Here is a 27,955-nt window from a genome sequence, read left to right on the forward strand (position 1 = left end):
CCAGTATGTGCCCACACTGGGTTATCTTTCTCTCCTTAAATTTGATCCCTTTAAAGAAAGTTGCAGCAGAAATGTGTACATCAGTGTGATGCATTACTGTCAGACAGCCTTTGGGAACATCTGTTAGGTGTTTTATTTTGGAGGGAATCGTCAGCTGCACCTGCATGCAAACTGATTTCTCATATTTCACTAAACCAATCAAGCTCCAGCAACATTTGAATCTAAATCTGACGACAGACCCAGCAGGGCTGTTGTTCAACTCAGTCAAGGCTCATCAAACTCCATCCACACAGTTCTCATAGAGCTCACAGAATCCAAAAATCTCAGGAAATAAAGACTGATGTATGGCCCAGTTTGTCATGATTATTGAAGCTTTACCCCCTTAATCTTTGTCTCTTTTAACACCTTAACATTCACCTTCCATGCCCTGTGGTACAAATGCATGCTCACTGAAAGCTAAATGAGAATTCATCTTGAAAATTGAGGAAAGCTCCTGGAAAAAAAAAAATGTTAATCTGAGTTGGCATTTCATGCAAACATGTTGCTTTTACTTTTACAGTCTCTGCAGGCTCACTGCTGTCATAACTGGCTTACTCTGCATGCTAAATCACTGGCAGGAGAACACACAACACACAGAAATGTAATCAACTTTTGGGAACATGCAAGGGATGGAATTTTGCGTTGGTGCATCAGAAGTGCATTTAAATATCCATGCACATGAAAGCCACAGAGGCTGGAGCAGGCATCATGTACCTAGAGTGCTGGTTCTTGTGTGAAATCATACTTTTTTTCTGCATTTGCTACACTACAGATGCAGACATTTTTTTTTCTCTCTGCAATGCGCCAAGAGCTAGGGGGAGAAGGAGAGTCTACAGTCTAAAACACAAGTTGGAGTTTTATCACTTTTCATTCGATATTCTAAATGACCCCTCGCACATACAGCCGTGTTTATTAACTCCAGAGCTGCTTCAGCGTGTTTCATTGTAATCTCCCAGGAAGCACGGAGCAATCCATGCCCCCCTCTGTGGTCTGATCTTGACCTAACTTTCATCACCTCAGGCCTTAATAACCTATCACTTCCACTGGCTCATCCAAATGTCCTCTTCAGCTTGGGCTTGTTTCATCAGGGGAGTATCCAGGAAGTGGAGTCACTTTGCTTGAACTCCCACTGCTGAATAACACAACTCATTGAGAGCCTCTAGTATAAGTTCTGCTAAATGAATCCAATGGCCTCCATAGAGTCTCCTGGCTACCACTACTCACACTACAGCTGTGGTGGAGAGTGTTTTTAGGATTCAGCAGCAGGCCTGATAACGATAGCAGCCCAGGAAATCACTACAGTGAATTAATGAAGCACGCCTCCATCGCTAGGCTGCTTTAACCTCTTACTTCAAATGCAATGTTACATTTATGAGCTCACACATGGATACACAGTGCATTTCCTGAATGCACATGCATGCCTAAGGATAATGTGCATGGGCAGATAAACAGGCAAAGCTCTTGGGTTGCAGTTCCTTGAGTACTAAATTAAAGGTGAGTCAACCCTCATTAGAACCCACAATAAAAAGCCTTAATTAACAGCAGAATAAAACATGTTTTAAGCCTGGTATAAATAATTATTTGGTCTCTGTAGACATTTTTCACCTTTCAATGACAACTGTGTTACATTCTATTAAAATCAATTTCAAATTAGGCTTGGGGTTTACACCTTGATTTCTTCAGCAGCTTCATGCTTTCCACCAACAAGCTCACAGAATTAGCACCACAAACACAGACACTTTTACATAAGAAACACTCTATTAAAGTTAACAGTGGCAAATAAAGCAGATTAGGAAATGCCAATCTGTCCTCTTTCATCTCATGTGGTCGTGTTAGGCTCTGGGCTCTGACCTCATCAGTCCTTGAAGATTGAGGAGCCCAAAGGTGGATGCATGGATGGAAGTGGAGTTTAAAGCAAGATTGAAACTTCCTTTGTGGCTTCTCCCATCATCCATCCATCCATCCATCCATCCATCCATCCATCCATCCATCCATCCTTCTTTCTGTCTATCCATCCGTCCGTCTGTCCATCCATCCATCCATCCTTCCAGTTACCCAGCTATCCATCCATCCATCCATCCATCTATCCACCTATCAATCAGTCCATCCATCCATCCATCCATCCATCCATCCACCTATCAGTCCATCCATCCATCCATCCATCCATCCATCCATCCATCCACCTATCAATCAGTCCATCCATCCATTCATCCATCCATACTCATTTGCTTATCCAGAGCTGGGTCACGGGGCAAAGCAAGTCTAACCAGACACCCCTTTCCAAAGCGACACTTTCCAACTCCTGCTGGTGGATCCTGAGGCGTTCCCAGACCAGACAGGATACAGAATCCCTCCAGTGCATTCTGGGTCTTCCCCTGAGCCCTCCTCCCAGCCCCCAAGGGAGACCCCCATTTTGAGAACCATACTTTAAACAACTTTTGTGATGGGTTTTGCATGTCATTGCATGACAAACCAATCTGAATGGCCCCTGCATTCATGCAAACAGCTTGTGCTCAAATATATAAAAAAGCATATTTTCTCTTTTGTCCTTAACTTCTAACAGTTCTAAATACAGCTATGGTTTGTTTATCCAGCGAGTAGTCTGGAGTGCACTTCCTCCATCTTCATCACAAAGAAAAGGCCCTGAATGCTGTTTTAATGTTGGCTTTTATCAGCCGTCTTCCCTGCAGCATGTCCTTTTAAGCTGCAGAGTAAATTTACACTTGAGCTTATAACAGGGATTTCCAACTTGAGGGTATTTTGTTAATAAAGCCTCCAGAGGTGAACGGGAAAATGTATTCTAGATGGATTGAGAGATTTACACTGGGGAAGACTATGCGACATCACTCTCAATAAGACTGGATGTTCTCTGTGGAGTCTTGCAGAACTCACTGTGTGGTCATGTGCATGTATGAGGGCAAACACAGACACACTTCCCTCTCAGGCCAGCCACTGTAGAGTGACTAGCATTAAAAAGGGAGTCAGGAAACATTCACACATGGGGGAAGTTAAATAGGAAAATGGCACCAACTGAGATGGAGCGTCGGGGGTGGAGGAGAGCAGGGAGGTTTTACTCACTTTTGCTTTTAATCTAAGCTAAAGTGGCAGAAAAAGGAGCACTTAAGCGCAGAGCACACAGAGAGTTGATATTAATGTCTTAACGCTTGAGAAAGTTTCAGAAGTAAAATCGAGACACGGTTATGAGGGGAGTAGATGGGGTACTGTGTAATTAGCTCCTTGCTTTTTAGTTTGCCGGGGGTGTCTGATCTCCAGCATTTTTCAGTTTTATTTGGTAACGAGCATTAGCACTTCAGTTAGAGCTCAGAGGATGAATTTGGACTTTAATGCCTTTTTTTCTGACATGCACAAATTGCGATAATGAATTTCCAGAGTGAATGGAGCTGATTTAGGATTTTCCAGTGGTTGAGAGTCACAAGTGCCACCTTCATTTTCAGTCAGGAGGAAAATGATGGAGTGCTTTACTCAATGGGTTACATTGAGTAGTTTTAAATGATCACATTAATTCAATAACTGGTTATGACCAGCTAATGGAAATAATTTGATCTGAATCATGTAGATCTTGTTTAGATGATTCAACATGGCACACATGACGGGAAACATCAGATATTCTGCTGGCTCTTTTCACCTCTTTTCACGCCTTTCCTGCAAGGTGTTTTAAATTAACTCATTAGCAGCGCTAGCACTCAGTGTCAGTAGTGGACAGTACAGATTGTGTTTTCTTGTCTCTTAGCTGTATAGTAGGCTAGTCCAGAGGTGTCAAGTAACTAAGTACAAATACTTTGTTATCTTACTTAAGTAGAAATTTGGGGTATCTATACTTGACTGGAGTAATTATTTTTCAGCCTACTTTTTACTTCTACTCCTTACATTTTAAAAATAGCCTTGTTACTCATATTTCATTTCAGCTTGTTTTCATTCATAAAAAAACTATCTGGATAAATCGCACCATCCGGATAGAGTGAATTTGATTGTTGATGGATGAGAAGTTTAAACATAATACCATTCTGACACCCTACTGGTTTATACACAATCGATGCACCTTTGAACATGACAAATCACGTCACATCCAGCAAGGAAACAGCAGACGTATGTAGCCTAGTACGAAGATGTCCATGGCAGAGACTCAAGAGAACTCGAGCAAAATGTCCCAACCAAGCACCAGCGAGGAGGTTGGTAGTACACATATATGGTTCTTGAATGTATTTGCATTGTACTAAAATGCATTCATTTTCAATGGGCATAAATATGACTGAAACAGGTGAATCCCAAACTTTTTAACATTAACATTTTAATATAGCATTATAGTCAATATGACCTTTAGAAAATGTTTTGTTGGGAGGTGGGGGACTGCACTATGGTAAAATGGTATGCAATGGAATGGAATGCTAGAATGGAATGGAATGTATAAATGGAATGGAATAGTAGAAAAGAATGGAATGTATAAATGGAATGGAACAGTAAAATGGAATGGTAGAATGAAATGGAATGGTAGAATAGAATGGAATGTAGAAAGGAAAGGAACGGTAGAATGGAATGGAATGGAATGTACAATGGACTGGAACAGTAGAATGGAATGAAATGGTAGAATAGAATGGAATGATAGAATGGAATAAAATGGAATGGTAGAATGGAATGGTAGAATGGTAGAATGGAATGGAATAGTAGAATGGAATGGAATGGTAGAATGGAATGGAATGGTAGAATGGAATGAAAGCAATGGTAGAATGAAATGATAGAATGGAATGAAAGGAACGGTAGAATGGAATGGAACGGAAGAATAGAATGGAATAGTAGAATGGAATGGAATGGTAGAATAGAATGGAATGGTAGAATAGAATGGAATGGTGGAATAGAATGGAATGTAGAATGGAAGGGAAGGGTAGAATGGAATGGAATGTATAATGGAATTGAATGGTAGAATGGAATGGAATAGTAGACTAGAAGGGAACAGCAGAATGGAATGGACTGGAATGAATAATGGAATGGAACGATAGAATGGAATGGAATGGTAGAAAAGAATGGAATGATAGAATGGAAAAAAATGGAATGGGAGAATGGAATGGTAGAATGGAATGGAATGGTAGAATGGAATTAAATAGTAGAATGGAATGGAATGGTAGAATGGAATGGAATGGTAGAATGGAATGAAATGGAATGGTAGAATGGAATGTTAGACTGGAATGGAATGGTAGAATGGAATTGAACAGTAGAATGGAATGAAAAGTAGAATGGAATGGAATGGTAGAATAGAATGGAATGGTGGAATGGAATGGAATGTATAAATGGAATAGAACATTTAAATGGAATGGTAGAATGGAATGGAATGGAAGAAAGGAATGAAAGGAATGATAGAATGGACTGATAGAATGTATAAATGGAATGGTAGAATGGAATGGTAGAATGGAATGGAATGGTAGAATGGAATGGAATGGTAGAATAGAATGGAATGGTAGAATAGAATGGAATGGTGGAATAGAATGGAATGTAGAATGGAAGGGAACAGTAGAATGGAATGGAATGTATAATGGAATTGAATGGTAGAATGGAATGGAATGGTAGAATGGAATGGAATGCTAGAATAGAATGGGATGGTAGAATAGAATGGAATGCATAAATGGAATGGAACAGTAAAATGGAATGGTAGAATGATATGGAATGATAGAATGGAATGGAACGGTAGAATAGAGTGGAATGGTAGAATGGAATGCAAGGAACGGTAGAATGGTATGGTAGAATGGAAGGAAAGGAACAGTAGGAATGGAATGGTAGAATGGTATGGAATTGTAGAATGGAATGGAATGGTAGAATGGAATGGAATTGTAGAGTGGAATGGAATGTATAAATGGAATGGAAAAGTAAAATGTAATGGTAGAATGAAATGGAATGGAAGAATAGAATTGAATGGTGGAATGGAATGAAAGGAACAGTAGAATAGAATGGTAGAATGGAATGGAATGGTAGAATGGAATGGAATGCAGAATGGAATGAAACAAAGAATAGAATGGAATGGAATGTATAATGGAATGGAATGGTAGAATAGAATGCAATGGTAGAATGGAATAAATTGGAATGGTAGAATGGAAAGTTAGAATGGAATTTAATGTTAGACTGGAATAGAATGGTAGAATGGAATGGAATAGTAGAATGGAATTGAATGTAGACTAGAATGGATCGGTACAATGGAATTGAATAGTAGAATGGAATGGAATGGAATAGTAGAATGGAATTGAATGTAGACTAGAATGGATCGGTACAATGGAATTGAATAGTAGAATGGAATGGAATGGAATGTATAATGGAATGGAAAGGTAGAATGGAATGGAATGGTAGAATGGAATGGTAGAATGGAAAATAACAGAATGGTAGACTGGAATGGTAGAATGAATGGAATGATGGAATGGAATTGAATGGTAAAATGGAATGGAACAGTAGAATGAAATGGAATGGTAGAATGGAATGTAGAATGGAAGGGAACAGTTGATTGGAATGGAATGGAATGTATGATGGAATGGAACGGTAGAACGGAATGGAATGGTAGAATAGAATGGAATGATAGGATGGAATACAATGGAATGGTAGAATGGAATGGAATGGTAGAATAGAATGGAATGGTAGAATGGAATGGAATGTAGAATGGAATGGAACGTAGAATAGAATGGAATGGAATGTATAATCATTGGAAAGGTAGAATGGAATGGAATGGTAGAATAGAATAGAATGTTAGAATGGAAAAAAAGGAATGGTAGAATAAAATGGAATGGTAGAATGGAATGGAATGGTAGAATAAAATGGAATGTTGGAATGGAATTGAATGGTAGAAGAGAATGGAACTGTAGAATGGAATGGAATGGTAGCATGAAATGGAATGGAATGTAGAATGGAATGGAACAGTAGAATGGAATGGAAAGGTAGAATAGAGTGAAATGGTAGAATAGAATGGAATGGTGGAATAGAATGGAATGTAGAATGGAAGGGAAGGGTAGAATGGAATGGAATGGTAAAATGGAATGGAAAGGTAAAATGGAAGGCAACAGTTGAATGGAATGTATAATGGAATGGAAGGTAGAATGGAATTGAATGGTAGAATAGAATGGAATGATAGAATGGAGTACAATAGAATGGTAGAATGGAATGGAATGGTAGAATAGAATGGAATGGTAGAATGGAATGGAATGTAGAATGGAAGGGAACGGTAGAATGGAATGGAATGGAATGTACAATGGACTGGAATGGTAGAATGGAATGAAATGGTAGAATAGAATGGAATGATAGAATGGAATAAAATGGAATGGTAGAATGGAATGGAATGGCAGGATAAAATGGAATGTTAGAATGAAATTGAATGGTAGAAGAGAATGTAATGGTAGAAAAGAATGGAATGTATCAATGGAATGGAACAGTAAAATGGAATGGTAGAATGAAATGGAATGGTAGAATGGAATGGAAGGGTAGAGTAAAATTGAATGGTAGAATGGAATAGAATGGTAGAATGGAATGGAATGGTAGAATAAAATGGAATGCTAGAATGGAATTGAATGGTAGAAGAGAATGTAATGGTAGAAAAGAATGGAATGTATCAATGGAATGGAACAGTAAAATGGAATGGAAGAATGAAATGGAACAGTAGAATGGAATGGAAGGGTAGAATAAAATTGAATGGTAGAATGGAATGAAAGGAATGGTAGAATGGAATGGAATGATAGAATGGAATGGAATGTAGAATGGAATGCAACGGTAGAATAGAATGGAATGGAATGTATAATGGAATGGAACGGTAGAATGGAATGGAATGGTAGAATAGAATGAAATAGTAGAATGGAAGCGAATGGTAGAATGGAATGGAATGATAGAATGGAATGGAATGGTAGAGTAGAACGGAATAAAATGTAATGGTAGAATGGAATGGTAGAACTGAATGGAATGGTAGAATGGAATGGAACAGTAGAATGGAAAGGAATAGTAGAATGGAATGAAATGGTAGAGTGGAATGGAATGATAAAATGGAATGTAATGGTGGAATGTAATGAAACAGTACAATGGAATGGTAGAATGAAATGAAATGGCAGAATGGAATGGAATGGTAGAAAATAATGGAATGGTAGAATGGAATGAAAGGAATGGTAGAATAAAATGGTATAATGGAATGGAATGGAATGTAGAATGGAATGGAACATAGAATAGAATGGAATAAAATGTATAATGGAATGAAACAGTAGAATGAAATGGAATGGTAGAATGAAATAAAATGGAAAAATGGAATGAAATGGTAGAATGGAATGGAATGGTAGAATGGAATGGAATGGTAGAAAAGAATGGTATGGTAGAATGGAATGGAATGGTAGAATAGAATGGAATGTTAGAATGGAATGGAATGTAGAATAGAATGGAACGGTAGAATGGAATGGAATGGAATGTTTAATGGAATGGAACGTTAGAATGGAATGGAATGGTAGAATGGAATAAAAATGGATGGTAGAATGGAATGGTAGAATGGAATGGAAAGGTTAGAATGGAATGGAATGGTATAATGGAATGGAATGGTAGAATAGAATGGAATAGTAGAAAAGAATGGAATGTATAAATGGAATGGAACAGTAAAATGGAATGGTAGAATGAAATGGAATGGTAGAATAGAATGGAATGAAAGGAACGGTAGAATGGAATGGTAGAATGGAATGGAATGTATAATAGAATGGAACGGTAGAATGGAAAGGAATGGTAGAATAGAATGGAATGGTAGAATGGAATAGAATGTATAAATGGAATGGAACGGTAAAATGGAATAGTAGAATGAAATGGAATGGTAGAATGGAATGGAATGGTAGAAAATAATGGAATGGTAGAATGGAATGGAATGGTAGAATGGAGTGGAATGTAGAATGGAATGGAACGGTACAATAGAATGGAAGAGAATGTATAATGGATTGGAACAGTAGAATGGAATGGAATGGAATGTTAGAATGGAATGGTAGAATGGAATAAAATGGAAGGGTAGAATGGAATGGTAGAATGGAATGGGCCCTTGTGGCATGGCCTAAGCTTTTGTCCTTAATGGAATTTTTCCCCCCTTACATTAGTTTTACTTTTATACTTTAAGTTTTTTTGAAACCACTACTTTCATACTTTTACTTGAGTAAAAAGCTTGAGTTGATACTTTAACTTCTACAGAAGTATTTTTAAACGCTAGTATCTATACTTCTACCTGTGTAATGAATGTGAATACTTTTTGACACCTCTGGGCTAGTCTAAAGCTGGGTGCAAACTGGCTGATTTGTGGCCTATTCAAACACTGAGACTTGTTTGGATGACGGGCTGACTGTCAGCCAATTCATGAATTGTTTGTGGTGCTGTGTACAGGGGGACATGACAGTTAATCATGGCCCAACTCGCTGTTACTGACTGGTTGGATGGAGTAATGGCTGGTTCAATATTCCCTGACTTTAATAAACAGAAATAAATAGCAGGAACTATGCCTTACAGCCTCAAGATGACAGAATATTTGTTATTATTTAGCTGCTAGTTGTGTTGAAATTAGTTCTTCTCTTTCTTTTCCTCAATGTTTTGTAAATTCTTTTGGATTGGTTTTCATGTAATAAACAATGGATTAAGCTGTGTTGAAAAGTCATTGGATTATCTGATAGCTTTGAATGCAAGCAGTGTGCAGGAAGTTGCTGCTGTGTCCCCTTTAAATGATGTCACAAGACTCAGGTAGATTGCTGCCACCATGAGGATGAGAAGGCTCCAACTTCCATGTTACTGGACTCTACAACTCGCTCACACCCACAGACTTGAATGAAACTAGTCATTTTTGAGTGACAATCCAACTAAACTGAAATGGAACTACGACAAAGCTTGGGCTCACTGATCGCTTCAACGCCTGTGGATATATTATGTTTTGCACCTAAGTATATTACACTCATATAATTGTTGGCTGTCCTCAGCCTTTTGGCTCTGCCCTGGGAAAGGATGCTGGAAAGTTCCTGAGAAGGCAATGTTTACTAGACCAGGAAGAGTGATCATTGTGATAAACAGGAAAAGGGGGGCTTGGAACAATGTCTAGACTCAGACATTGTTACGTTCCATCAAGTGTTTTGTTAGATACAACGTATTGGGTATTGGCGCCCAACGTGGGGCCATATGTAGATATATTCTATATTTTCTATATTTTCGAGCGAATAAGGCCGGATGACCAGCTGGCTGGTGTGCAGATGAGCTAACCCAGTTTGTATTTCCTGTCATGAAAACTAGTCCTGTCTTCCTTCTGATCATCTTGTTTCTTCAGTACCCCGGATGTTAGGACTGTGGATGGGGCGATTATACCGAGTCATGGTTAACTGCGGTTTAAAAAGTCACAGTTATTCAATCCTGAAGGCTCCTAAACACTGTTTTCTGTTGTCATTTGCAAACACGGGAACGGAACCAAAACAATGTGACAGCAGCTGTGGTGCATCAGCTAACTCTGCTCTATGCTGTTGTATGCTATGCTCCATAGCTTTACTATGGCAGAGGGACACCGTAGCGAAAGTTTGCATCCACCAAAAGAAGCAAGTGAAGTTGTGAGTGTGGGAGCGTTACAGTTTTACCAAGGATGACCAGAGAAATATACAGGACGATGAAGCACCCATCCCACTGTGAAAAGTTGCAGCAAAACGCTCAAAAACCTCAAACTTGTTTCAGCATCTCTGTGATCACCATCCACAACAATACTTCAAAATGAAGGTAATACATTTAACCTAATGACATTTATTTAATGGCATGTTTAAACATTAAGTCGGGGAATACATTATAAACATGTCATTCACAATTTATTCCAGGGGTAAAATTTAGTATTTGATTAATTAAACACCTGAAATGCCGCATGTTGTCTACGGAAGACCATTGCATTGTTTTAATGTAACTCAATGGATGAAACAGAAAAATATGATTTGTTTTTTAAATTCAGCCTGATATTTTTACACTTTGAGTAAACAAAAGCAATAGTAATTGTAGATGATATTACTGTAAATCAGTGGTTCTCAGTCCCAGTGAAAACCTGTGACCCAAATTTCCGATCTTTTTTGGCCAGTCAGGTTTATCTAATGAAATATATCCTAGTTTGAAACTCCAAAAAAAAAAAAAAAAGCTTGTTGTGAAAGAGTTTTGGTGACATTTTTTAATGCAATTTTATTTCTAAGAACACATTCACGACCCACTGAAAAGAGTTCTGTGACCTACTTTTGGGTCCCGACCCACCAGTTGAGAAACACTGCTGTAAAGAACCTATGAAAGTGACTAGACAGATCCTGCAGCCTTTGTTTAGATGGGAAATAAATAAATATATAAAGAGCCTGTATGTTATTCAATTGATATCAATTGTGTTTTATTTTATTTCTTTTTCACAAAAGGCAGCTTTAACAATACGTTTGAGATAGGAATCCTCCAATTAAGAAGGAGAGACAGATTTTCTATTTTTGGTTAATTATTATTTTGCACTGGATTACAAGCACTAGAATCTGTTATTTCCATTTTAAAAAGGGGAGCAATAAAGGAAGTTCAAATCTGTAAAGAATATTTATGTTTCTATACATAGTGCATATTCCTGCTTTTCCTGTGCCTGAGGCAGGGAGAGAAGCTGCAAAACACCCAGAGCAGAGCAGGAATCAATGACAACAGAATGATACTAAGTCAGATTTAGCACAGAGGAGGAGCTGGGGTGGAGGAGGGTTGCAAAAAAGCAGCTAGCAAAGGGAGCAGCAGTCTAGAGCAGTTTAGATATGGCAGCATGGGTGCAATTAGCCAGTAGTGTGCTTAGAGGGAATCAGCTGGCTATCAGCTGATGAGGGCCTGCATTAGACCAGCTAATCTCAAATATATGACAGTCTGTGTGGCCAGCAAAGAAGAGAGGGGTGAGCAATCGTGTCCAGGCAGGGTATGATACAATCATATAAAAACCCCCAAAGGGATTTTCAGTGGCAGCAGACCTGTTCGACCCTTTCTGTTAACCCCTATTTGGCCAATGTGGAGCCAGTTTCTCAAGAATTTTGCAATTTCTAAACTTCCTCTCATCTAGGATATGAAGGAGAACCATATCCTGCATTTCTATGAGCATGAAATGGACATGGCATTCTGGGATATATATTTTTTATTTGACTAGTTGAGTAATCAGGTAACTCCAGAAATCAAACAATGATCTTTTTATTAGTGTGCATGCTAATGTACTTAGAGATGAATAAGGAGTTTGGATCAAGTGGGTAAAGATGGCCCTGCAAACTGACAGATTTCACCTTATAGAAACAGAATATCTTGAGTAAGCAGATATAAAAGATAATAAATAAGCTGCAGGAGGAAAAGCTATCAAGCTAACAAGAGCCTTGCAAAACAAATGTACAGCAACTCCACACTAAGGAAAAGAGAAGAGATTGAATGTTCGTCTTTCTTACTCTGTGCCTCTAATGAAGATGCATCAGCTGCATACAGGGCCGCAAATAAACTACACGTATTGATCAGTGCAGATAGAAAATCATATCAGACAAGAAATGAAACGACCAATGACCTCATGTTCATCTTGAGATGCATGCCGATGCTGACCCACAGTGCAGCTGGCCTGCACCGGTGGAGGATCGATGATGTGACCCTGAGTGATACCTACAGTGATGGCGGTGTGAGTGGGTGGCATGTATGTGAGTGTATTCATATAAATCTATAATTTATCCACATTCAGAATCACACTCCTTAAAATGACTTCAATTAAATGATTACAGGAAACACACTGATCTCAGAGGACTGTGATACGGCTTAAATGTTTCCTTGTCTGTGAGCTAACAAACACAAGCACACTCTCTCCGCAGAGAAAAGGATTCCTCTTTATGCGAGTATGTGGGAGTACAATAAACAGACTTATAAAGTTACTTTCTAGTTTTACAATCATTCTAACATTGTATTAACATCATAAAATACATCACAATAGAGGCAGCTCTGGTGCAACAATTCCCAAAATAACCCCAAATCAACTACGTTTTAAACATTAAAATAACCCTAGAAGTACTCGTTAATATGTAGAGATCAAGTTATTAAATAAAGATCAGCTATTATGGGGTACTCATAAGAACTGGAAGGTAATATGGTAGTCCCATACCCTGGCACAAAGTAGGTAGATAAAATTTGTCAAAATGTCTTCTTTGGTGTCCTGCTAGTGCAAAATCTTCAGCAAAAATGTATCCCTTGGTGCCCTGTAAGGGCAGAAATTTGACAAACAACCCTCATTGGTGCTAATAATGGACAGTTTTAGGAAGTGTTCTCTCTGGTACCCTATAAGTGGACAAATTTTATGCAAAATGCGTCTTTGGTGCTCTTCAATCAGACAAATAATAATAATAATAAAGATAATAATAATAATAATAATAATAATAATAATAATAATCTTATAGATAATAATAATGCATTTTATTTATAGGTGCCTTTCATCCTACAAGAAAAAGTTAAAAACCAGACATATTATTAAGTCCACAAAAATATACACAAGTTAGCAATGAACGACAATGATGGCAATTAAAATATTAGATAAAACAGTGTAGGTTGGCTGAAAGAAGTCAGTCAAACTGATTATGCAAGTTTAAAAACATAATTTGAGTTGATTTTTATTTATCTCGAACATAAAAATAAATAAATAAATAAATACAACAGTCTTGCCAGTCCATTCATCATAAAAAAGAAAAGAGAACCCCAGCAATGTTCGAGAAGGGGCGGAAGGAAGCTGAATGCTTATCTGCCCCTGCCCCTACCTTCCGTATTACTTCATTTTAAGAGATTTCTACCTGAGACATGGGTTTTTAGATGGGATTTGAAAATGGTGAGAGGGTTAATATTATGGCTATCTTCAGGGAGGGACTTCCAAGAGCAGAGTGACTAAAGACTCTGGAGCCTGTGGTGGTCAAGCTGGCAGGTGGGACGGTGAGGTGGAGAGAGGAAGAGGACCTAAGAGTGTGAGGGTGGGTGCTGATGTGAAGTGGGTCAGAAAGGTACAGAGGGGCGAGGTTATGGGTGGCCTTGAAGGTCAGGAGTAGAATCTTAAAGTCAATGAGGTAGCATGGGAGCCAGAGCAGCTGCTGAAGCGCTGAAGGGACCAGAGAGTGAACTGAAACAACAGCAGAGTGGGGGGTAAGGGACGGACGAAGGCAACTAATATTGCGTAGATGGAAGTATGCAGATCTTTTAATGTTATTGATGCGAGATTGGAAAGATAGTGTGCTGTCGAGGATGACACCCAGCCTCTTAACCAGAGGGAAGGGAGAAACTGAGGAATGATTAATTGTAAGGGGAGAACTGTCACATGTGGCTAAAGCGGTGTCCTTAAAGTGGACACAGTTTGAAAATGCATCCTCTTTGGTGCCCTGTAAATGGAAAGAATATGACAAATTGCCCTCTAAGGGGCCCTCTAAGTAGACAAAATATGACAAATTGTCCTCTTGGTGCTGTTTAAGCAGAGAAAATTTGACAGTGCCCTCTTTGGTGCCCTGTGTGTGGACTAATTTGACGAAGTGGACTTATAATTGATATGTAGGTGACAAAATTTATTTCTTTTGTGCCCTGTAAGTGGACACAATTTAAAAACGCCTCCTCTTTGTTGCCCAGTAACTGGGCAAAATTGGGCACATGCCCTGTAGTGGTGAAAATGCATCGAGGTGCCATAAGTTCCTCAGTATAAATTTAATTTACTCTAACATCCCTAATTGTCTATTTTTTTTAAAATAAATGGTTGAAGATTTAATAGTTCCCCATCTGACTCATTATAGATTTATTGTGGGTTTAATGTAACAATAATAATAATAATAATAATGATGATAATAATGGTAATAATAATAATAATAATAATAATAATAATAATAATAATAATTCAGAGGCTTTCTAGTGTACATGGATTAAAATTTTTGTACACTGGTGCTAAAAACAGCTGGTGCCCTTTTTCCCATTTGGCCCCCGGCCCTCAGCTACTCTGCGTCCACCACTGCCTCTACAGGCCGTGGAAAATAGTGTGACTCCCTTGCTTACGCTGCCACCTGGTGGGGATGCAGAAAAATCTGCCTTGATTGTACTCTTGGGTTTCCTAACTGAGCACCAGATATACATCTGACACACAATCGGTACCTATAGTGTGCAATACTAGTATTTTTGAACCCAATTATGTTTTTATTCCTTTAAATGAATGCAGCATCTGCTGCTCTGAGCATCTTACATGGATGGTCATATATCCAGCTGGAACCAGCCGGAGCAGAATTAAGGAGAAGGCCCTTACAGGCTCTTGTTGATAAGAGTCTGTAATGTACTTCTGTTATCTGTTCTGCTTAATATCATACAATAAACTGTGACAGGAAATAAATATCCACCGTAGTGCTGCTTACAGATGCCGTAATGTAAAAAGTGTTTTTATTGGTCAATATAAAGCACAGTTTTTACATCATGCCACTTCTTAATCAGGCCATAATGAGACTAGACCCATTGTGTCTTCTCAGAGAAAATTAAGTTTAATATAGCAGCTGTGCGCTCACATGGTTTTTATGTGTGGGTGTGTTTGTGTGTTTTGGAGGAAGACAGCTTGCAAAAGATGGACAGGAAGTTAACCAGAGAGGGGAAATACCTAAGAGGTCCACTCTTTCTTGTGTCACAAAAACATGAAATGATTTTGAGCTCCAAAAACGCACAATAAATTGGAGTGACATGCACAAGTAGACACTATCACACTAACACAGGCAGTACAAGATACAACACAGCTGAACAGCCAATTACAGCGGCAGCCTGCGGGGGGAGAGGAAAGGTAGAGAGATGAAAAGTGCAGAAGAAGAAGAAGAGGACGCCTGTGAGGGTTGGGATGGGGGGTTGGCGAGGGAGGGGGAGGCAGATGCCCGTCAGCTACTGATGTTAAACTCAGAGTCTGATCATCGCCTCTCAGCGGGCCTGGGTAGAGCCGGCGTTGGATTTTTCCCACTGTTCCTTCCCCCTTCCTTTTCTTCCCCTCCTTGTTTTTAATGGGCAGCCTTTTCTCTTCTGACGCCATCTCCTTTGCTCGTGGTGTTGTCGGGCTGCTGTGCACAGCGGAGAGACGCCTCTTTGATGGACGTCCTCTGTCTGCTTCCCTCCACGTCTCTCCCATTCGCTCTCCCTGCATGCGTCGCTCTCATAACAACCCACATAATGCCCTCTCTTTCTTTCTCACAGCTGTCTGTCGTTGTTCTGCTTTTGTGTTTTTTCTCCCCCCTTCTCTCATACTGTTCAATAACATTTGTCTTCACGCCTCTTCAATCTACTCTCGCTGTTTGATATCCGAAAGGGGAGAAAAAAGCAAAGCGAGACTGACCTGTCATATACAAAATGCTTTCTCTGCCTGTTGAGTTGGAGCTTGTGCACTTTGTCTCTCCTTGTTTACGGCAGTATCCTTAAATTTCTCATCTTGACTTTTGATGCTTTACTGTGACTTTTCTCTTAGAATTATCTTAAACCTTTGTGCTTCTCTTGATGCTTTTCAAGTATTGCGCTCAACTATTACAGAAGAGCAAAAACAGTTCAGCTAACAAGAGCTGCTGCTTTGATTTGTGCACATTTGAGGCCATTTTATCGCACGAATGCCTCTCCATAATTGCAAACCAGCAGTGAGTGAAAGTGTTTGGAGTACTTATGTACCTGTGTTTACTTTGCTCATTTGGTGTCAGTGTTAATTCACCCAAGAGAAGGGTTTCATAGCTTAAAAGGGGGGCTCAGAGGACCTGCTGCGCCTCTCCTGTCAGTTTCAGCACCCTATAATTTTGTTTCTCCCCAAAGCGTAGCTCACAGGAGCAGTCAGCAGCTATTAACTGAAGAGCTACACCTCATGTCAGACACAGAAATATTACCCAGCTCCGGACAGGGATAGTTCAAACAGAGAAGTGTGGAGGTGAAGGAGAGGGGAGGAGAGCTAGAAGGTGTCCTCGCTGCCATCTTTGCCTTGACTTTACGAGTGTGTTTATGGAGGGTGGGGTAAGATGAAGGAGAGGACAAGAGTGACAGCTGGAAGACAAAGACGCTGGGGCTTGTGTTGCAGAGTGGTCAGATGGAAAAAATCAGAGTTTTCTTGGATGTTTCAACATTTTTGTTTTTAAGAAGACAGTATAGACATCCATCTATTTATCCCATTTCAATCAGGAGTGACCTAATATGAGTTTACAAATAATTATCTGCAAATTTTAATGACTGAGAAATTTGAAAGTCTTTTGTGATAGACTCCATTGTTACAACCTTGTGTTCTTGAAGGTAGCCATGAGATGGCCCGGAGGAGGAAAATGAGGTATACAGAATGAGATGAGCAGAAGACCTGTGGGGATCTGGATGCTAATGAACTGAATGGAGGTGGCTGGGATGGAGGATGGTTGCAGTGTCGACACTGAAACAACAGGCTGACTGTGAAAGAGAGAGAGACAGATTTAAAATATGACAGGTGCATGATGATTGGCCATACAAGGTTGTGGCAGTACTTAGTACTCAAACAAGTGAAGAGCCATAATCTGCCAAAAAAATGAGAGCGGCAAGAGAGAAAGGATGAAAGAAGGGAGAGATATGAACAAGTGGTGACAAATGAACGAGCAGAAACAGTCGTTCTTCTGGAAACTTTTGCTGAGCTCCATTTGTGGTTATATGGGGCTTGAGCGAATCTCAGCTGTCACTATGCAAGAGGTTGAATGATTCCTGGATCAATCACAGTCAATCAAAGGTCCGACATTCAGAAAGTATTCACTATTTTCAATTTGATGATGTTGCAGCCTGAAGCTACTCTCATTAAAATTCATGTTTTCTCTCATTAATCTACACTCCGTATCCCATCGTGGGAGTGAAAACAGAATTTTAGAGTTTTTTAAAAATGCATTAAACAGATAAAAATGAAATATCACACTGCCATAAGCATTCAGTCCCATAACTTAGTACTACGTTGAAGCACCTATGGCAGCTAAAACAGCCTTGAGCCTTTTAGAAAATGATGCAACAGTCTTTGCACACCTGGATTGAGGGGCTTTATGCCATTCTTCTTAACATATTTTCTCAAGTACAGTCAATAGGGACCATCGGTAGACATTTTTTCTCCAGACATGTTCCATAAGGTTTAAGTCAGGGCTCTGAACATTCACTCACACATTCACTCTAGAACATTCACAAAGTTGTCCCTTTACCCCTCCTTTGTTTTCTTGGCTGTGTGCTCAGGGTCTTGTCATGTTGGACAGTGAACCTTTGGCCCATTCGTAAAGGTCCTGAGTGCTGTGAAACAGGTTCATTGTATCTTTCTACTTTGCTCCTTTCAGATTTCCCTCAACCCCGACCACTCTCTGGTCTGTGCTGCTGGAAAACACCCCCACAGCATGATGCTGCCACCACCATGCTTCAACCCTGGGATGGTATTGATGAGCCATGCCTGGTTTCCTCATAGCAGTATAAATTTTGGCAGCTATTTTTAATTTTAGTCACAGCCTTAGTCTTTAGATGAAATGTCATTTAGATTTAGTCTCATTTTAGTCATTTCTATCCTTTTTAGTTATAGTCTAGTTTTAGTCAACGAAAACTCAATAACATTTTAGTCTAGTTTTAGTTCATAAAAGTCCTCACATTTTAGTCTTTACTTTTAGTCCAGGTATTTATTCTCTTACCTAAATCTGGTACAAAATCATAGTAGTGTGTTCTATTAATCCTGCCAAACCTGGGGTCCCTGCTCTCTACAGCTGAGAGGCTGAATAGCTACAGCTGCATTTTATTTTGACATATTTACCCACAGTGGAGAAATATCACTTTGAATGTCAGACGAAAACTATGTTACATTTTAGTCTAGTTTTAGTCATCTTGATGAAAACTAAACTTACATTCTGTTTTGTTTTAGTCATCACAGATCTATTTTTGTTAGTCTTAGTTTAGTTTTTGTCATGGAAAAAAAGTCTGTTGACGAACATTTTTAGTCATAGTTTTAGTCAACAAAGCACTGCCTCATGGTGTATGGTATGGAGGCAAACAGCTCAGTCTAGGTTTCATCAGACAAGAGAATATTGTTTCTCAAAGTCTGAGAGTCCTTAAGGTGCTTTTCTGCAAACTCCACACTGGCTGTGGTGATGATTTCTCTCCTGGAACTTTGTCCCACCTCCAAACAGAATCTCTGAAGCTCAGTCAAGGTGGCCATAAGGTTCTTAGACAACCCTTCAATTTCAGAATCATGTAGGTCACAGTGCTCTTGGGAACATTCAGTGCAGCGGAATATACAGTATATACTGTAAATATTCTTTCAGCCTATTCGAGATCTGTGCCTTGCAACAATCCTGTCTCTGAGTTCTGCAGGAAGTTTCTTTGACCTACACGGCTTGGCTTTTGCTCTGATATGCATTGTCAGCTGTTGGGCCTTCTATAGAGAGTTGTGCTCCTTTACTGATCATTTCCGATCATTTTGACTTACCACAGGTGGACTCCAATCAAGTTGCAGAAACATCTCATCTGAATACTTGTCAGTGTGATATATCAGTATTCTCTTTTTTTTATCAAATCTGCAAAAAAAAAAAAAAAAAAAAAATCTAAAATTCTTGCTTTTTTCTCATCTTCTCTCTGTGACAGACTAATAGAGATAAGAGGAATGTGCTTTAATCAGATGATAAAAGGACTTGATAAAGTGCACTTCCCAGCTAGTGATTACCTGCTAGTTTTTTTTACCTCTCTCTTCCTCGATTGGCCACTGCTGCACATGCCACTCCCTGCCAAAACTCATTCTGCATCATCAGGATCAACAAAAACAACCGTGAGAACTCCTTTTAACTTGAAACTTGACTGTTGTTAAAGTCCTGGATGTTTTCAGGCAGTCTTCAACTTTCAGGAGTTGTAGTTAAGCTCAGGCAGATTCACTTTATATCATCATCAACACGATTTGTTCAATGAGTACTTGTGCATTTATTTATATGTTGGCCTCTGCATTGTTGTATCATCTTACTTGCTGACAAGATGCTAATAAGAATTCCAAATGATGTGTCCTATTATACAATTAGTTGCATAACAAGGTGCTGACATACAGTAACAGAAAACTTGTCTAACTATGAGACTTGATTAACATGCGTGTTTGAGTGTGGGAGTATGTTTGTGTGTTTATGCCTGTCTGTCAGTCATCCGACTCGCAGCAAGATAAAAGCTGTGATGGCTGCTGGGAAACAAAAGTTTTGACAGACCTTCTGACATGTACACGGAGAGACAGACATCCAAGCAGACAGCAAAAACCGACAGGTAGACACAAAGACAGAGCTCTGGGAGGTGCTAAGTGACAGCTGGGGAGAGAAATGAGTGACTTTAGCACAGTGTGGCATTCATGTTCTCGACTGTCAGTGGAAAATTCCCCCCCTGGAGACTTGTGACATGACAAAACCACAAGAGAGAGAAGAGCGGGTGACATGAAGGAAATGTCCGAGTAGCAGCGGTTTTATTCCCTGAAGTGCTTAATGTCGATGCTTGCCATCGTTGCATGTAATCTGTGTGTCAGGATGTGTTTGTGCATGTCAGAATGTGCACATATGAGTTATTTGTGTCTTCAAAGCCTGCAGCTCTTACATGTTAAAGTGGTAATGTTTAGACTAGGAAGCACTAAGTACCCCTCCTTAGGGACCCAATCATGAATTGCCGACGTACAACACAAGCAAGGAATAGGCAAGGCGGAAACAATGTGTTGGCATATAATGAGGGGCTAAAGTTAGGTTGGGCCTCGGGGGAAATATGATGCACAAAAGTAGAGAGAAAGAGTGATATTCAAGGTTTTTGAGGAGAAGGAAGGAAATACTGAGAAATCACGAAAAGACACTTTTGCACCATGAATGTCTCTTTATTTCTAAGATTTCTTGAGAAATAGAGCACTCATTTTTGATGAAATGCAATTTAGTGAAATCTGCCTGGCATTCAACCACTTGTTTTGATTCAGAAAAGCCATCATAGCAGTGACTGAAACGGCAAAACAGTCATAAATCAAGGCTAATATCTTCATTCAATCCAGCACTGTTCAGAATCATATTTAAAATAAATGACTGCATTAGTTATGCAGAATAAATCTACATTTCCACGCTCCTTGAAAGGATCAAAAGGATCTGACCTTGAGTGTTTTTCACAGCAGCAGTATCGTATTCAACTGTCACATTAATGGCATTCACATGGATGATATATGTGTTTAAAACTGCAAGGCATGATTGAATAAGAGTCTCCACAGTGGACGTCAATGGTTTCCTTAATGGGTCCTTACCATCAGCAGGCATGAGCGTATTAGACCCACGTTAGCATGTGTGTATTTGTGTTTGATCCAATGTAAAAAGGCAGTCATATTTCACTGATTGTAAAGCCACCTTCTGTCAACCTTGCAAACACTCTTGCTTGTCTCTTTGCTGCACTTATTGATTTTGATAAAGTCTTTTGCTTCAGTCAACCAATTACAAAGTCTCATTTGGCTTTATGATACAGTGTGACCACCTCCCGCTGCTCACGCTGCTCCCTCATTAAATTAACATGAAGCGAATCAGACAGGTCGGACACGGTCAACAGTAGTGCGTGTCAAAACTCTGAGGGGTTCCATCAACAGCACATCAATATGTGTACACAACCATTCACAGTTACAAGAGCTCACACCGGGACACAAATTCTTGAAAAACACCTACTGTTAGAGGAAAACAGATTTAATTACAATACAAATGCTTTCAGCAAAGTGTCAACATGCCTTGAGTAGCTGTTTTTTTTTTTTTTTTTTTTTTTAACTGAGCCATATCAATCACTTTTTTTGTCTAGCAGGAAATCACAACCAGAGTTATTTCATAACATGAATTCACAAAATAAGGCAAATCCATCCTTTTTGTTTTTTTTTATTTACAAATGCCGACATCAGATCAACATGAGCTAGCATTAAGTCACTGCTGGAGAGTGTAAAAAAGTCATTTATAAGGAAAAAAATATTGCCATTTAAAGGTGGGATATGTATGCCTTAGAGGTGAAATAGTGGCTAAAGCTGTTCCAACTCTAATGCACAACTGAATGTAGAAACAGAGGTGTAGTTAACAGAAACAGAAATCGTGTTACTTCTTGTTAGGCAAACAGATTTTAAATGGGCCCTACCCCTTAATCTAATTTAAATAATAAATAAAGAACTTTTCCAAACACAACAGACATTTCATGTTAGTACGCGGTTAGACATGATGAAACTGGCACCCAAGGCAGCCTTTGATCAGCACCACGGACAGCAGCTGTTTCACCCAGAGCAACCCCTGATCAGCACAACAGACAGCAAGCATTTCATCCAAATAGCCTCTGATTAGCACCAAAGACAGTAGGCATCTCGGATAAGCAGCCTTTGATCAGCACCACGGACAGCAGCCATCTCATCAATAACAGGCCCCTTAACCCAACCATGGACAGTAGCTGTCACATCCAAAGCAGTCTCTGATCAGCACAATAGACAGCAGGCATCTCATCCAAGTAGCCCCTGATCAGTGCAGCAGACAGCAACTATCTCATTTAAAGTAGCCTTCTGTATTGTGACCACTGACAACAGCCATCTCATCCAAGCATGCTTTGATAAGCATTAAAGACAGTAGCCATCTCAAATAAGCAGCCTCTGATTAGCACCACTGACAGCAGCTGCCATATCCAAAACATCCCAAAATCAGCACCACAGGCAGCGGTCATCTCAACCAGAGCAGCCTCTGCACAGCATCACAACCAGCAGTTGCTCTGCGAAGACGCCTATCATCAGCACCACACAGCTGCAATCTCATCCAGAGCGGCCCCGGACAGCAGCAATCTTGTCCAAGCAATCTTTGATCTGCATCACCAACAGCAGGCTTCTAATTCAGGTAACCATTATCGACACCACAGACAGCAGCTGTTTCATCTAAGCAACTCCACATCAGCAAAAGATAACAGCAATTTTACCCAGAGCGACCATTTGAGCGGCACCACAGAAAGAAAGCTCCTCTTCCAAGCAGCCCTTGTCAGCACCATGGACAGCAGCTGTCTCACCCAGAGCAGCCTCTGATCAGCACCATGGACAGCAGCCCCATATCCAGAGTAGCCTCTGATCAGCGCCATGGACAGCAGCCCCATATCCAGAGTAGCCTCTGATCAGCGCCATGGACAGCAGAATTCTAATCCACAGCAGCTTTCCATCAGCACCACAGACAGCTCAAAACACTCAAAATAAACTCAATAAGGATTAATGAGAACTAATTATTGAGGATTAAACAATTAGATGATGTAAAGCATTGATGCTTAAAACACGCCTTCACAATTTTGATGATACATCATCATGCAGACTTCATTTATCATCAGAAGCACAGCAGCCATTGATCACAGGTTCAGAGTAGGTACATGTGTTCCAACATTTGACATCTTAAATTCTTGCTATAGATAATATTCCACTCCACCCTGTAACAAAGATAAACTGATTAGAGGTATATCATGTAGGCTTTGCAGTCAGTCAAGTTTATAACTCTGTGTCTGTTCAATTTCCTGGCTCTGGAGTTTTCCAACAGGCAATCTACTGAGTGGGCTGACTCATGCTGCTCCTTATATATAATTTTGTCCTTTAGGGTTTGGAGAAGAAACACTTTGTGACTGCAATAAGAAAAGGTATGACTAAGTATAGCAGTAATGCCATCTCTTTTGCCGGTCTTAACACTGGATTACTGTCTGAAGTATGTCTGAAATTTGATAGTCTTTAATTTTTAATACTTGACAAAAGGAGCAAAGTTAAATTGATTCATTTTGCTTGTGTAAGCACACTACCTGGCAAATTTCCCCATCCACGCAAAGCCATAGCTTTTGGTTATATTTCCATTCTTTTTTCTGTTCACATTCAAATCTGTCATACTTTTTGTTTTGTCTGCTAGAAATATTTATGCTCTTTGTCTAGTATATTAGAGCATCTTTCAGAATGTGCAATAAAGTTATTTTAATGTTGTTTCAGCTCTCATACTTGTGAGACAGTATTCTATAGGAAATGCAATATGAATGTTTTAGTATTTGTAAAAATGCTCCGTAGAATAGCATACTTCAATCTTGCATTACTTTTGACTGGTCCTTATATGACCAAATATGGAAGGTTTCTGTGGACTGCAGCACTGCTTGAAGTCAATACCCGTTTAAAATTGTACAAGTTATTCTTCAGTGCAATGAAATGTAAAAAAAGCTAAAATAAAATTTAAAAAAAAACAAAGAACAAAACAAAACAAACAAACAAAAAAAACTCTTTAGTTATTTGATTTTGATTTTTCTTTGACTAATTACAGCAACAGATTTTACATGTACTTTAATATGGACTTACCCCTGTACTGGTCTGGCCTCCTGATAGCCATGCCTGTGCCCCATCTTTCCAGGAACACTCCCCCCTTCATGATGCATGCACACAGCTTTCACATGGGTCCATGCTTACTGCATTTGAGACATCTATTTGGAGTTTACAACTGTGACGAACTACCTGATACAACCCCTCAAAGTGGCCAGACCACCATTCCTTGATATCCGACTCTGTCAGGATCGTGCCATCAGGCTTGAGGCTCTGTATGGCCCTGTAAATCATACAGGAGAACTCAATAACTTAAAACAAGCATAGCTATGTAGGGAGAAAGTATTAAAAGTCTTAGCTACAAATAATTGTAGTTTAAAGTTATACATGTCACTGTAATAAAATGCAGCATGTGTTTTAAATAGTGGTATCAATACTTTATAACATAAGAGATTTAATTAACAACAGATTTGTTTGTGCATCTTCAGAAATGGTAAAAAGACAAGCAGGTAAATGTTCTGGAGTAGCCATGTCAAAGCCCAGACCTCACTACAATAGAGAATGTGTGGTTAGACTTCAAAAGGGCTGTTCATGCTCTATCTGTGTGTCTGTGTGCAACCTGACAGAGTTTAGAGCAGTTTTGCTAAGAAGAGTAGAGTAAAGTTGCAGTGTCCAGATGTGCAAGCCTGAATGAGACCTATCTACACAGACTCAGAGCTGTGCATGCAGCCAAAGGTGCATGTTCTTAATACTTATTAAATAGACAGTCAGTTATTTTGCTTTTTTTTTTTTTTTTTTTTTATTTGACATTATGTTGTAGAAATCTGTTTTCACTTTGAGGTTTTCTTGTCATTGACAAAAGCACAAATTACTTAGACAATGATTTATTTATGAAATCAATTAAAGAGTAACACATGCAAGGGGTTAATTACTTTTCAAAGACACTGCACTTGCATTGATAACTGGAGTGCTCCTGACTGAAGAATTGTTTATCTAAATAGAGAAAATAAGAGCAAAAGAAGCTTCCTCGGCTCTTCACATTGATTGACAGCGCAGGTATATACAGCAGCTCCTTTATATTACTGACATATACTCACAAGTGCACATATCCTTGTGCACACTCCTACGCACCAAGCCCTCACACATCCAAGCACACCCACAGTCACTGGGGCAATATAGATAACCTTGCCACAGTGAATCTTTCAATAGTTTATCTGCAGCTCCTTTTCTCCATCTCAGCTGTGGGAGGAGAAGGGACTGCATCTATCGACAGGGTTTCACCTGAAAGGCTTCCTGCCTTCCTTCAGACCCTCCTCGGGTCTGCAGCTTCATGGCAGGGGAGCACTGCCCTTGAAATATGTATGATTTAAAGGAAAAATAAAAAGAGGGAAAGGAAGGAGACGGTTGGGGGGGGTCAGCTGATGGGTCTGTATGACACAGCAGTGACTGCACACTTCACTGTGACATGCTAGTTATTCACTTCACATCAAGGTTATGTGTGAGTTACTTAGATGAGGTTTTCTCTGTCACAGATCAAGGTTTACTTTCATCTCGGCTCTCGTAGCAGGAGATGCGAGTTTGACGGTAACAGTAAGAGTTCATGTGATACACTCGCTCGGTGGAAACTTCAAAGAACATGTCCTTCTTGCTCTCACTGTTCTGCAGTGCAGCGCTCCACAGATCCACTAATACATACACTGATTCTCATTTTAATAATGCACAGGGCAAAATAGCAGCTCAATAAAGTATTAAGTATTCAGGAGGGAACATTAAGTTCTTTCATTTTGCAAGTAAAATTAAAGCTTTTTAGGTTCTTTGGTGCCCTGATGAATAAGGTCAACAGTGATTATTTAAAAACAGTTTCCCATGTACATCTTTACGGTGAAGTATCTGGATTCAGTTGCATTCTTAAGGTCAATCCCATTCTATCCACCCAGTAACACTGATGTGTAAGTGCTGATGACTTTTTGGGAACTTTAGCCGTCATCTCATGTCATGGGGGAAGACATCAGCATAAACCCTTGTAATTCTCTTTTAACTTCTTCCCCTTATTTTGAAAACAGAGCTGTTTGGAGTCACACAGGGTGGGAGCCTGTCCTTGCTGTCACTGGGTGAGGGGCGGGATACATCCTGGACTGGTCAGTCAGGGAGAACATGCAAACTCCACACAGAAAGTCCCTGACCAAGGGAACCAAGAACATTCTTGCTGTGAGGAAACAATGCTAACCCCTGCACCGCCGTGCAGCCCCCTCAGTCAACAATATCTCCTTAATTCTTTTTTCCCCCCCTAAATTTGTTCTAAAGAAAGTTCCTGAGAAAAAAAAACTATGTCTGACTCATGGTGTGTTCTGAATTGTTCTTTCCTGTTTCCTTATATTGATGAATGCCATGTGCTCATAAGCTAATGTGACACACCAGATGGATTTGTTTCACACATCTATCTGGAAAACTTTCAATACTAAGCGTTTGGGAAAGGGCCGAGGATTTGAAAAAGCTTGGAGGGTGATTGGATGAAGGTTCTGTCTGTCACATCTTTACAGGCTAGTCAGAGCAAAAAAACATGTGACGTAGCCACAGCCGAGGTGCGTGTGCACAGCTACCGAGGAATAACGCGAAACATGGCGACTGTAGACATGTCAGTACACGACTTTTGTTGCTTTTGAAAAGGAAACAACTCACTGCTGTTCTTTGTTCTTCTTTTAACGAAGAAATGTTGTCAAGTTCTGATAAAACTGGCGCTTTAGCAGCATCCACGCTAATCTCTTCCGCCATAATTGCCCCGGCCTCTTGTTGCTGCTTGCTTACCGGGCCCAAAAGGTTCAGACGGGAGCTTTGCAAGATGGATTCGCCAGTGAGAAACACGGAAACAGGCGTACTCATCTGCTTTGAAAGGTTACTCGTAAGCGGGATGTCTCTGAATATTTTCCCTTTCACCCAAAGGCATCCCTCTGCTCCTCACATCCCTCACCCTTATGTCTGCCTTTGGACATGTGGTGGGTAGCAAGATGTGAGGGATACCCTAATCAAAATATACACTGTACTCATAGTACACATGTGGACAAAATGATTGGTACTCGTCTGTTTAAAAAAGAAAAACTCACAATGGTCTCTGAAATAACTTGAAACTGAAAAAAGTTATAATAAATAAAATTTTACTGAAAATTAACAATAAAAATTGAGTTATTTCAGTAACCATTGTCGGTTTTTCTTTCTTTAACGGAAGGAACCAACAATGTTGTCCGCAGGTGTATGCAGATTACTTAGATCATTACAAAGTGGATTTATACAGCTTGAAAGATGTATATTTTGTTCAGGGCATGTCCAGATGATTCAGTGGCACTATTTAAAAAAAAAAAATCCATCCTTACATCATGCATGGAGAAGGCCCTTTTCTAGAATGACTGGGCACAAATTCCCACAACAACACTTCCAAACTCTTGGAACACCTGGAGGCTGTTAAAGATGCAAAGGGACATAAATCATTCTGTTAAAACATTCTTCTCAAGGACAAATTAAAGAAATGCAGCATGTCTGCAGTTTGGGAAGATGATTTTGCCAAATTCTTGTTTCCTGTCCTCCCCTCTAAGACACCATAATGTGACTAGAGACTTTAATGTCATTAAT

Source organism: Cheilinus undulatus, linkage group 16, assembly GCF_018320785.1.
Source record: "Cheilinus undulatus linkage group 16, ASM1832078v1, whole genome shotgun sequence".
NCBI lineage: Eukaryota > Metazoa > Chordata > Actinopteri > Labriformes > Labridae > Cheilinus > Cheilinus undulatus.